Genomic DNA, 13001 nt, shown 5'->3' with positions numbered 1-13001 from the left:
AGCTCTAACTGTAAGATTATTGTCTCCTCACTGACTTCCCCAGACAGAAGAACGAGTTTCTGCGAGGGAGGCAATGGCCCAGTGGTATTATCGCCAGACCATTCATCCAGGAAATTCAGCTAATGTCCTGAGGACTTGGGTTCAAATCCCAACCAGGACAGGCAGTGGAATTTGAATTTAATAAAAAATACCTGGAATTAAGAATATACTGATGACCATGAAACCATTGCCGATTGTCGGAAAAACCCATCTAGTTCACTTCAGGGAAGGAAATCTGCCATCCTCATCAGGTCTGGCCTACACGTGATTCCAAAGCCACAGCAATGTGGTTGACTCTCAACTGCCCTCAGGGAACTAGGGACGGCCAATAAATGCTGGCCAGCCAGTGATGCCCATGTCCTACAAATGAATAAAAATTCACATGACTGAGATACCCAGAACGAGGAGAAACTCCAATTTTGTGTAGAGGCTTCAATATGTAAATATTTACTGTGAGTAAAGAGGTTTGCAGGGAGATGCTTTTAAGAAGTTACAGAATGGATACTTTGGGTGAAGTGTCAATCCCCAAACACCCATCTTGACCCCAACTACACAACAAAACTCTTTCATCCCTCACGCTACACTGCTGGTTTTTTGTGATGTCACTTCCAGGAGTCCCTTGTGATGTCACTTCCATCAAATGTCTCAGAGGTGGCAAACTTTCAGTCATTCTCATTTCATTTTCTCTGATACCTACACTTTCTTGAATTGATTTGATTTATTATTGTCACATGTATTGGTATACAAGGAAAAGAATTGTTTCTATGAAGACAAAGCATACCATATATAGAAAAGGAAAGGAGAGGGTATGGAATGTGGTGTTACAGCCATAGCTAGGGTGTAGAGAAAGATCAATTTAATGTGAGAAAGGTCCTTTCAAAGGATGGCAGCAGGGAAGAAGTGTTCTTGAGTCGGTTAGTGCATGACCTCAGACTTCTGTATCTCACCAACACCTTTCTTGCCAACACTTTCACTTGTACATCCATTCCAAAGTGAAATATTACATAATGGTCTTTTGCACTAATGGAAGGCATGGTTATACAGTGGTTAGCACTGCCTCCTCAGGGTGCTAGGGACCCGGGTTCGATTCCCAACTTGGGTCACTGTCTATGTGGAGTTTGCACATTCTCCCTGTGTCTGTGTTTCCTCTGGGTGCTCCAGTTTCCTCCCACAGTCCGAAGATGTGCGGGTTAGGTGGACTGGCCATGCTAAATTGCCCTTTAGTTGGGGGATTAGCGAGGGTAAATGCATGGGTTTGTGGGGATAGGTTATGGGTGAAATTGTCAGTGCAGACTTGATCAGCCAAATGGCCTTCTTCTATACTGTAAGATTCTATGATTCTGTAATTCCTGTTTAGTTATATTTACTATACCTGATTAATAGACAAGTTATTTTTGATTAATGGATGTATCAGATTAATACATGATGAATTCGGAGGAAGAGGGAAAATTTGAGGAACATAAGGACAGATTGGTGTAATGCTCAGCGAAGTGAGAGAGGTCAATGTAGAGAATCGGGAAATAGTAACCTTCAGGAATAAAGGAACTGAAACAGAATTGAACACCCAAAACACTATGATTCCTAGCCCAGCTCTTGAAAGGTTGGAGTGCAGGTAGGAAAAGCCATAAAAAGGCAAATGGAATTATGGGCTTTATATATGGGGGAACTGAATACAAAGGGAAAGAAATAATGTTGAATTTGTAGAGGTCATTGGTTAGGCCACATCTGTGGAAGATTATCTGCAGCTCTGGGTTTTCCATTATTGAAAAGTATTTGGACCGATGGAAATCTTACCGTGAAGCTTAACTAGATTGAGAAAATAATTGCAAAGGAGGAAAACAGGATTCAAAATTGTGTTTTTGCTGAAACAGACAATTAAAATATTTATTATGAAGAGGGAAATTTGAAAGATTGCTTCTGCGAGTTGTCCCAGCAGAAGCAAGGAGACGTAAGCTCACGATTACTGTCGGAGCAACGAAGGAGAAAGCAGAAAGATGTTTTATCCACACTGTTAGAAATCAGAATGTTCTACAAAACCAGCGACCACAAAATGATTTAAAATGAAATAGTGTAAGTATTTGAAAAGGAAGAATGTAAAATGACACAGGGTAGGGGAAAATAAATGGGAGTAGAGTAGGTAGCTTTGTTTGGTGAGTTAAAACCAACATAGACATACGTGTAAGGAGCTGAACACTCTTCTTGTGCTGTGACTTTTATAATCATAGAATCTCTACAAGAGGAGGCTATTTGGCCCATCTTGTTTCCATTGACCACTATCCCACCAAGACCCTATCTCCATAATCCCATGTATTTACCCTAGCTAGTCCCCCTGACACTAAAGGGCAATTTAGCACACCAATCAACCTAACCCACACATCTTTGGTGGGTGGGAGGAAACTGGAGCAAACTCCAGACAGATAGTGACCTAAGCCGGGAATCGATCCCGGGGGTAGTGAGACAGTAGTGCTAATCACTGTGCCACAGTGCTGCCCACCCTGTTTTCAAAACCATGGCGATACTTAATTTTTTTAAACTGAGGACAATGCTGTTAGTATTTTCAAATGGGGATAGTCTTCATCGGCTGAATGAAGAACCTGATAAACCTCAGGCAGGACCTTTACTCTCCACATTTATTGGATTCCAGAAACTTCTCCGCAAACACGCACTGGGATTTTCCGGTTAGCTTCCGGGCAGGAATATTCTCAGGCGGGACGGAAAGCTTGATGTACTAGCCAAATGTTTGTTGCATCTAGGCAGGCACTTCCAATCCCGTGACGGGGGAGACTGGAAAATCCCAGCCATGGTTTGTATCATTTGTCAGATAGTCACAAATCAGCAGTCATAGAGGTTTACAGCATGGAAACGGGCCCTTCAGCCCAACTTGTCCATGCCGTCCAGTTTTCCCATTGAGCTAATGCCAATTGCCCGCATTTGGCCCATATCCCTCTATACCCATCGTACCCATGTAACTGTCTAGATGCTTTTTAAAAGACAAAATTGTACCAGCCTCTACTACTGGCAGCTCATCCCAGACACTCACCACCCTCTGCGTGAAAAAAATTGCCCCTCTGGACCCTTTTGTATCCCTCCCCTCTCACTTTAAATCTATGCCCTCTAGTTTTAGACTCCTCTACCTTTGGGAAAAGGTGTTGACTGTCTAGCTGATCTATGCCCCTCATTATTTTATAGACATCTATAAGATCACCCTAAGCTACCTACACTCCAGGAGAAAAAAGTCCCAGTCTATCCAGCCTCTCCTTATAGCTCAAATCAAGTCTTGGTAGCATCCTAGTAAATCTTATCTGCACTCTTTCCAGTTTAATAATATCTTTTCTATAATGGGGTGACCAGAACTGTACACAGTATTCCAAGTCATTTTGAACATTTGAAAATATTAAAGGGCGATAAAGTATCCCTCCTGTTGACATGTGAAGCCATGGCATCTTTCACATATTTAGGTGTGCTATTTATGAGGATTGAAATGCAAGGCTAAAAGAAAAATGTTGAATTCTGTAACAATGGCTTGTGACAAACTGGCACACAGGATATATCTCAAACGTAAGTGGGAGGCACAACCTTGCACATCTTTAACAGGATATTTTCTTCCAATGTCTTCAATATATTTTTCAACTATTATTTCTGCGTGCAGTTCTTTAGATTCAAACAATCTTTCTGAGAATATTAAGTTCAGGACAACACCATCAAGATGATGATTGGCTCGTGGATGATTTTTAATCAAGAGTGAATTCCTTTCTTCGATTTACTCTCCTCTCTGAGATTCACTGACACGCCTGGTTCTATTTTTCTTCTATAGTTCCTCTTCTGGATGGAAGCAACAATCATCAATCCTTTCTCTCGCAACCCTGAGCCATGAGACCTTCAGCTCCACGTACTGTTTTCGTGTCTGTGTTACACTTTCAAATCTGTGACCAAACTCCACGTGTATTATTCCAGCTTTCTTCACCATCGTCTGGGAACTCCAATCACTGCTTTCAACAACTCTGAGTTTCATTTTTGGCTCTTTGCCACGGTTTCCCATGTCCTGTAATTTTCATCCCAACATCGTTTCATCCGAGTACAAGTTCCTCGGTTAATTTGCCAGCTTTTCTCAGATGTTGTTGATTTGTTTGATTACTATCCTGGCTCTCTCCCATCCTTTTAGAAATTATGAATTTCTCTGCTGGCTATATCTCACTCTGTCTTGATTCTTCTATGCTGACATCTTGTGTTCTTCTTCTTGACTTGGACTAAAGCTCCATTTCTGTTGGGTGAAGTTTGCAACCAGCCGTATCAATATTGTGGCTACAGGAGTAGGTCCTGGGAATTCTGCAGCGAGTAACACATCTCCTGACCCCCCCATGCCTGTCCGCCATCTACAAGGCACAAGTCCAGACTGCAATGGAATACTCTCTACTTGTCTGGATGTGTGCAGCTTCAACAACACTCAATTAGTTGGACACCATCCAGGGCAAAGCAGGCCGCTTGATTACAGCCCCATCCACATTGAATATTTATTCTTTCCACTGACGCACAGTGACAGCTGTGTGTGCCATCTACAAGATGCACTGCAAAATCTCACCAAGACTCCTTCAACAGCACCTTTGAAACCCCTGACCTCTGTCACCGAGAAAACAAGGACATGGGAACATCTCAAAGTTTCACTATGAACCATTCACCATCCTGACTTGTTAACTATATCGCCGTTCCTTCACTATTTCTCGGTTAAAAACCTGGAACTCCATTTCTAACTGCACTCTGGGTGTACCTGCATTCAAGAAGGCAGCTTGTCTGCGTGTGTTTCCTCCCACAGTCGGATGATGTGCTGTTTAGGAGCACTGGCCGTGCTAAGTTCTCCCTCAGTGTACTCGAACAGGTGCCAGAGTGTGACAACTAGGGGATTTTTACAGTAACTTCATTGCAATGTTAATATATACCTACTTGTGACACAGACCCATCCCACTGCCCTATCCCCGTAACCCCATGTATTGACCCTGATAATTTTTGGGTCTTTAAGGAGCAATTTAGCATTGACAGTCCATCTAGCCTGCACATCTTCGGAGTTTGGGAGGAAACCAAAGCACCCAGAGGAAACCCACGCAGACACGGGTCGAATGTGTAGACTGCGCACAGTGACCTAAGACTGGTATCGAACCTGGGTCTCACGTGCTATGAGGCAGCCGTGCTAACCATTGTAGCACTGTGCTGCCTGCCCACCACACTACCACCCCTTTTGTCCTTTTCCCACACAACCCTTGTTCAAAATCTATTACACCTCTAACCTTTCCCAGTTTTAGTGAAAGGGAAATCCACAGATGCTGCCAGATGTACTGAGCATTTTGTTTTTATTTCAGATACCCAGCATCTGCAGTGTTTTGCACTAACAGAAACAAGATAAGCCAGATAAGATTAGTGAAGGAAGCTGGGTTACTGCCCCTTGAGCCTGCTCTGCCGTTCAACAAGATCAGGTTTGATCTGACTGTAACCTCAAACACACATTTCCGCCTTCCTCCATAATCTTTCATCCCCTTTGCTTATCAAGAATTTATCTCACTCTGCCTTAAAAATATTCATTGACCCGTCTTCCACTGCCTTTTGAGGAAGAGAATTCAGGAGAATGAGGAAGGAACTCATGATATATATAAACACAGGCACAGACTCATTGGGCCAAGTGACCCGGTTCTGTGCTTTATAGTCAATGTATAATTAACACAAAGGAAGTGAAATCCATGATAATGATTGTCCCTGCCACACTGCACCAAGGGGCACGATTGTACAGTGGTCAAGTAGAAAGTGGCAAAAAATGGGATTAGGAGCCCCAATGCTTGTTCTGGACTCTGTCTGGCCTCATGAATTTCGTTAAGTGTGCTAAGGAAACTTTCTGTTGATTAGTACTGGCCAGCTCCCTGCAGCTGAATCAATAGAAACACAGAAACTAGAAGCAGGAGAAGGCCATTCAGCCCTTCATCTTGATCATGGCTGATCATCGCATTCAATATCCTGATCCCCTTGCACCCCCCCATATCCCTTGACTCTTTGAGCCCCAAGAGTATATCTAATTTCTTCTTGAAATCAGACTACTTTCTGTGGTAGTGAATTCCACACATTCACCACCCTCTGGGTGAAGAAATTTCTCCTCACCTCAGTTCTAAAAGGGTTACCTCCGATCCTCAAGCTATGACCCTTAGTTCTGGACTCCCCCACCACTGGGGGAGTCCTCCACCTCCATCGATTATCTCTTTGTATCTTGCTGAAGATCACAAGGGAATAGAACGTACTCTGGTGGAGTACATCAGTAAGGGTGGCCCAGTACTAATCAACTGGCCAAATCCTGAAGGAGCTTGTAACTAAGTTGGATTTGTGATCAGTGGTAAGGAACCAACACAAGAAAATAACACACTTGGCCTTGTTGTATCTGCTGTAGAAACTCTATTCAGGACGGCATTGCTAAGAGTGACCATCATACAGGGAGGCTGGGTTCATCCCTCAAGAGAACAGATCACTTTAAAACGAATCTCAGTGTGAGGTTGGGTGATTCTCTATACCCTGCACCCATTACAGAACTCCAACTTGGATTTCAGATAGAACTTCAACATCAGCCTTGATTCTCTAATCGATGCTGAGTTCTCTCCTTGGATAGGATGATCAATATCTCAGAAATACAAATCACATCTCGATGGACCACGTTAATAGAGAAATTTTCCCAGTGGAAAAACCACACTCTCAGGAATCAGACTGGACATAATTTGGGAATTCGCCAACCTCCAAAGATATGCATGTTAGGCAGATTGGCAATGTTAAATTGCTCCTTAGTGTCCCAAACAGTGCAGGTTAGGTGGATTGCCCATGCTAAATTGCAATGGGGGTGGCATGGTGACAGAGTGGTTTGCACTGCGGCCTCACAACGCCAAGGACTTGGGTTCAATTCCGGCCTTGGGTGACTGCCTGTGCGGAGTTTGCACGTGTCTGCATGGGTTTCTTCCGGGTCCTCCGGTTTCCTCCTGCAGTCCAAAGATGTTCCAGTTAGGTTGAGTGGCCTTGGTAAATTATTCCTCAATGTCAGGGGAATTAGTGGTAAATACATGGTGTTATGGGGGTAGGGCCTGGGTGGTGTTGTCGGTGCAGGCTCGATGGGCCAAATGGCCTACTTCTGCACTGTTGGGATTGTATGATTTTTATGTTCAAAGATGTGCAGATTAGATTGGCCACGGTAAATGCATGGGGATGGGGGATAGGGCAGGGTGTTGGGCCTGGGTAAGATGCTCGATGGGCCAAATAGCCTCCTCCTGCCACGTAGCAGGGTTCTGTGATTCTGTGATACAATATCACTCATCTTGCCAATGAGAGTGAAGGATTGAGGAATGATCTCCGGTGAATCCGCCTGGCTAATCGCTCTGAATATTGCACAGCATTTACAAAATAAACTCCAGCAAGCTGCAGGAATCCGAAAACAAGTACTTTGGCATATGCCCCTAACAAACTGTAGCTCTGTCCAATAATGAAAAAGCAAATACGTGTTAAAATGGATAGTAAAATTAAACAAAGTGAGAAATTGTTTGGTCACTGTAGTAATTTGACATTTTCATCTGTACAAGTTCAGCAGATCAGTTCAGTCTTGCTTCCTTTCTGAATTAACATATCCCCAGTGTGTGAAAATCCTTCATAAGTGCAAGAAAATACAGACATGAATTAATTCACCTTTCACATTTCGAATACTTTCCCAGAGAGAAAGTAATCAGAACCCTCGGCAGCCAGCTTCTCATTCAGAGTCTATAAAACCGATGAAAGACCTACCACTAGACGCCTACTTTCACATGTTGGAAATGACTGGCGACCTTTCATCGCAGTCTCCTTAAGACAACCCTTATTACACGGCGTTTGTTTCGTCCATTACTGCTGCCTGTTTCGCTTGTAGTTTAATTGTGTGATTTAGCTCAGCCTGACTTAAGCAGCAACTAACGTTATTTGTGGCATTGTGTCCCAGAGCGTTCTGGGTTGTTCAGACCTGAATACCACCTTTGTTAGCACAACCTGTTTGGTCTTTCTTAACTCTGTGACCTGACAGACAGGATTGAAAGAGCACATGTCTTGCCTAAACATAGAAAACAGAAGAAGGCCATTCAGCCCTTCGAGCCTGCTCTGCCGAGAACACTAAATTGCCTCTTAGTGTCAGGAGGACTGGCTAGGGTAAATGCATGGGGTTACGGGGATAGGGCTTGGATGGGATTGTGGTCAGTGCAGGCTCGATGGGCCAAATGGCCTCCTTCTGCATTGTAGGGATTCTCTAACACTCCGACAAGCACACACTGGCTCGCTAAGAATCTGCAGATCAGTCTTCAGATAGTTGATACATCAAAGTAATCTTCAACGGAAAATAACTAATGTAAATCTGTACTAAACTGTGAAAGAAAATAAATTAAAGTTGCACTTCTCCACCTTGGACGCAATCTTGCTATCACTACGATATTTGAGAATCTAACTGCGGCAAAGATTTACGATTAATCTTAATGCCCAGCTTTTTCTAGGATATATTTTTCATTTGATTCCTGAGATACCATTAGGCAAATTAATTGAATTTTTACACATAACTAAAATGAAAGAGCATTAAAGTAGATCATATCTACGTTTAGGATCAATAAAAGTACTCAGTCATGTCTTTCGATGTTAATACTGTTTCAAGGGGACCATTGCTCTAATCCGTAATATTTTCTTCATTCAGTATTTATTGCCCCATCTCTCGCCATTTATCTGTCATGCTAAGTTATTTTCAAATACCACGTGATTACTGAAGGAGTGAATTTTGATGGAGGTGCTCTCGAATTTCCATTGCAACTTGGGCAGCAAAGCCTAAGGAATCCTGAGAGAGGACAGGCCGGAATTGTCTGGCCGTTCGCTGGGATCAGAAGATCCCACCGACAGCATACCCCGTGCCGGGGGCCTCCTGGCGGTGTGGGTGGACTCAGTGGGAAACCTCATGAGGCCCCAAGTGCCGACACCGTTTCTGCAGCTCTTGCACCAATATTATGGAGGACAAGTAGAATTTCACACCCCTTGCTTGTTTTACAGTGTGTGTAAGAGGCATTGAAGTGTCCAATCAGTCCTGATCATATTGAATGGTGAAGCAGGCTCGATGTGCTGAATGGCCTCTTCCTGCCCCTACGTTCCAACACCTGGGTCTGAAAATCAAGGGAATGCCACAACTGAGGTTGGCAGTGAGTCCATTTGTGACTCATTGCTACAGTTAGCAGACGCTGGTTTCTTTATCAATGCCAGAAGATGGCCAGTGAGATGCCAGCAATCAGGAGAGTGCAATTCTGACTGATTTTCCACTGCTAAGTGCAGGATTTTCAGGCAAGTTGTAGCATCTTTGTTGAGGCTGGCCATTAAAGACAGATTAGGGATCAAACCCTGCTGCTTCCTTGGTCTATTCTGTTCAGTGTTAGCCTGTACATTTGTCTATTGAAGTATTGGGGTAACGCTTAGCACACAACCTGAATATCATAGAACCCCAAGTGCAGAAGGAGGCCATTTGGCCCATTGAGCCTGCACCCACTCTTCCTGACAGAACCTTACCCAGGCCCTTCCCCCATCCCATCCTGGCAACCCCACATGGTCACCTTGGTGAATCCACCTAGCTAACACATCTTTGGACACTAAGGAGCAATTTAGCATGATCAATCCACCTGACCTACACATATTTAGAATGTGGGAGGAAACTGGAGCATCCGAAGGAAATCCACGCAGACACGGGGAAAATATACAGGCTCCGCACAGACAGTGACCCAAGGCCGGAGGTGAACCCGGGTCCCTGTGAGGCAGCAGTGCTAACCACTGTGCCATCGTTCTGCCCTTGCTGGATTTGAGCTCTCGAATAAATATTGTGATAGTTTTTGTCTGAGTACATGGGACCGGAGTTGCTCAGACATACATCTTCATTATCACATTTAACCACTAATAAAGTTAAAAAGGCAGCAGTAGGAGGTGCAATCACATAGAACATGGGTTGACGTATTAAAAGCTACGTTTTCCATTATGCTTAAAGAGACAGTGTCTGTGTGTCTCCTTTCTCTGTGAATGTGTGACAGTATCCGTCCATGTCAGTGTGAGTATAAAAGGGTTGTTTTTTTGTTGAACGGGTGGAGAAATATCAGAAGTAAAGATCAGGAAAAAGTGGCAGACATCCAGATTACTTAATCTCCAACCCTTTTATGTACCTTTGGAACTTTTGGCATCTGCGCTGAAAGGGATAGTATTTAGCCTATACTTGTTGTGAGTGCAAATGTTATTAGGTCATTCAAATGAGATGGCACAATGTCAACTGAGTACTTCAGAGCAAAAATGACCCAGAGGATATGATATGGCCTTCTGCTGGGCTCCAGTCAACCAGAGAATTCACTCATGCTCTGTGGCCATCCAAAGACTTGTAAGATAAGTGCATTTTTCCAAGTGACAGCTCTTCCGAAAGGATTTTAATACTCAGTTGAGACATTCTGGCTGCAGATACCAATCTGTAAGTTGAAGGCTTTAAACTGTGTGGCACGGTGGCACAGTGGTTAGCGCTGCTACCTCACAGCGCCAGGGACCCGGATTCGATTCCCAGCTTGGGTCACTGTTTGGGCAGAGTTTGGACATTCTCCCCGTGTCTGCGTGGGTTTCCTCTGCTTTCCTCCCACAGTCTGAAAGACGTGCAGTTAGGTGCATTGGCCATGCTAGATGCTCCCTCAGTGTACCCAAACAGAGTGCGGCGCTAGGGGAATTCCACAGTAACTTCACTGCAGTGTTAATGTAAGCCTACTTGTGATACTAATAAATAAACTTCTAAAACGTATAAACTCTCATTGCTGTCTCCAGGGTCATGCTGGGATTGTCCCTGGGTTAGATTATTGGCTATGGATTGGAAATGCTTGGGCCTCTCCACAGGGTGTGGCCCCACCACTACAATCCAGTGCCCAGATAGGGCAGCAGGGGGCAAAACCTGCCCTAATAAATCTGCCCCTTTCTGAGTGAATGTGATTGTGTGAGATGGTTCTTCTCTGTGTGAATAAGGAGACAGTTCCAGTTCCTCTCTGCATGATGAAATAGCAACTGAATATAGATGTCGGAAAAGAGAGTTCCTGTGGATCCAACTTAAAAGGATTTAAATACACCAGCATTTTTAGTGATCGATAATGAGTAAATACATTGCACTGGGAAGAAATTTGAACAGCAGTCAGGTTATTGGCTCCATTCCCTTAAGCTTAACATCATCAAATACTGGATGAAAATTTTTATAGCTCCAGTTTGCTGAGATTACAAAATCCAATAGTAGAAACTTAATTATCATTGAATCCCATAGAGTCATTGAATCCTTACAGTGCAAAAGGAGGCCATTCAGCCCATCAGGTCTGCATCGACCACAATCCCACCCAGTCTCTATCCCCATAGTCTCACCTATTTACCCGCTTGGTCCCCCGACACTAAGTGGCAATTTGGCATGGCCAATCCACCTAACCCACACATCTTTGCAGTGTGGGAGAAAACTGGAGCATCCGGAGGAAACCCACACAGACACGGGGAGAATATGCCAACTCTGCATAGATAATGACCCAAGCCATGAATCGATCCTGGGGCCCTGGCGCTGTGAGGCAGTAGCGGAGCAGAGCTAATAATTCTTTAATTGTTGGAGATCTTTATAGCGTAAGGTGGATGATTGTGAGTCAGCATCTCGTTCACCATCCCTATCACCCGTTATCACACAGGCCCTTTTCTAACTACATTACAGGATAAATGTGATAATGAGGATGTAAGTCTGAGCAGCACTGCTCTTATGCTACTTTATAACATTCATCTGTAACAACAGAACCAAACTGCAGAGAGGAATTGCTTCAGCAGGGGAATGCAGAATGAGAGCATTTAAACTGATTCTGATCCACTTCCAGTAAACTGGGTGGTAAATCAACGGTTTCACACTTAGGAAAACAGTGTCGCTAAGGGTCATGACTTTACAAGACATTCTAGATGTGGATGTTTTTTCTACTGTCCCATTTTACAACATTTCAAGGAACTCCCATTTTTAGTTATATTTCCTAATGGATTCCTTCTGTTTTTTTTGATAAATTCCATCCTTAACCCTAAAGTAACAGTTGGACATAAGATTCTTATTATCTTTACAGAATGGGATTGAGTAGAAGACTTAGTTTCCCATTTCATCCGGTGCGGTGTGTGTGACCATATACTGCATGGTAACCGAGCCATAGCTTCTATAAATTAAGCCCAAGCAGTGAAGTAATTCTGAACCTAATGAGTTAACAGTATTGTGTGGTGTTATACCATCACCACATTCTTCTTTTTTCCCTTTTCTTTTTAACTTTTCCCAAGAGTGTCTATGAAATTGGACATTAAACAATTTAAATCCATCTGGTTTTCCTTGTACACGCACTAATTGAGATTTAGAAGTCAATAAATGAATTTAAAGAAAATAATATGTTTTTACTCACACAGTCGCCTACACTGAACTAATAAAAGAAAATCTCGGGGCGTTGTTGTAATGAGTTGTCCAGATTATTAACGCAAAGAAAGTCTCCTCTTTAGAACATTCTGAAGCCTTATAAACAGTTTTAGCTAGCCACTGCATGATTACAAGTGGCTAAACTCACAGAAGTAAATCGAATAGAATTTATCAGATACTTAACCACAAACAAGGCTGAAGCTTTAAAAAGTACTCATCTACTTTGCCTCCTAGTTACTGAAGGGATATTATGCAACTTTAACATCTACAATATTGGCTATACATCTTGATAGAAAACTGCACCATTGCAGCAACCGTGCAAAAAGTGATTTTGCCAATAAAACTGAGAAAATGCCAATCTTTTAGTCGTAATGAAGCCCTCACATAAAAACTTCCTTCATGAAACCTTACCTAAAAGCGTATATGGGATAAGGTTATTCTTTCTCAAACCAATAAAATCAGGAGACTGTTGCGAGAG

The 13001-nt window shown here is 43.2% G+C and overlaps 1 protein-coding gene across 3 annotated transcripts in view; it reads right to left on the bottom strand.

Moving 5' to 3' along the window:
- Positions 1 to 13001, bottom strand: part of LOC145352796 (formin-like) — a 250617-nt gene that overhangs the window by 36709 nt on the left and 200907 nt on the right. The gene's annotated exons all lie outside the window — the stretch shown is intronic.

The sequence above is a fragment of the Carcharhinus amblyrhynchos genome, chromosome 14 (genome assembly GCF_965287045.1).
Source record: "Carcharhinus amblyrhynchos chromosome 14, sCarAmb.v2.hapA, whole genome shotgun sequence".
NCBI lineage: Eukaryota > Metazoa > Chordata > Chondrichthyes > Carcharhiniformes > Carcharhinidae > Carcharhinus > Carcharhinus amblyrhynchos.
Note: the sequence above shows the minus strand (reverse complement) of the source record. Positions and strands in the feature narration are given on the sequence as shown.